This window comes from Artemia franciscana, chromosome 1 (genome assembly GCF_032884065.1).
Source record: "Artemia franciscana chromosome 1, ASM3288406v1, whole genome shotgun sequence".
In the NCBI taxonomy this organism is placed as follows: domain Eukaryota; kingdom Metazoa; phylum Arthropoda; class Branchiopoda; order Anostraca; family Artemiidae; genus Artemia; species Artemia franciscana.
In genome coordinates this window covers 34411560-34411887 of record NC_088863.1, presented here as the reverse complement: position 1 = coordinate 34411887, position 328 = coordinate 34411560, and positions in this window count along the sequence as shown.

Below are 328 nucleotides of genomic sequence, written 5' to 3'. Positions count from 1 at the left end.
TCCAATTTTTAATCAAATTAGCTCCTTTAAAAGTTTCAATGATATAAATAGCTATTATAGAGTGGTGCAGACTATGATATTAAATATGCCCTTTTGAAAACCTGAATGCATACACTTCTTTGTTTAACTGAAACTCCTAAGGGTCCCCTAAAAGTTTCATCTTATATCCTTAGCGTCATTAGTTACAGCAACTGTAGCAGTAGTATTCAAAGTATACATAAAATGCCTTCTGGCAAGTTCAAAATCCCCCCCCCCCCCCAAACTTATCTTTAAAGGTCATAAATTAATAATGTGAGTTGTTCTTCAGATATTGCTTGTCATCTTTTGA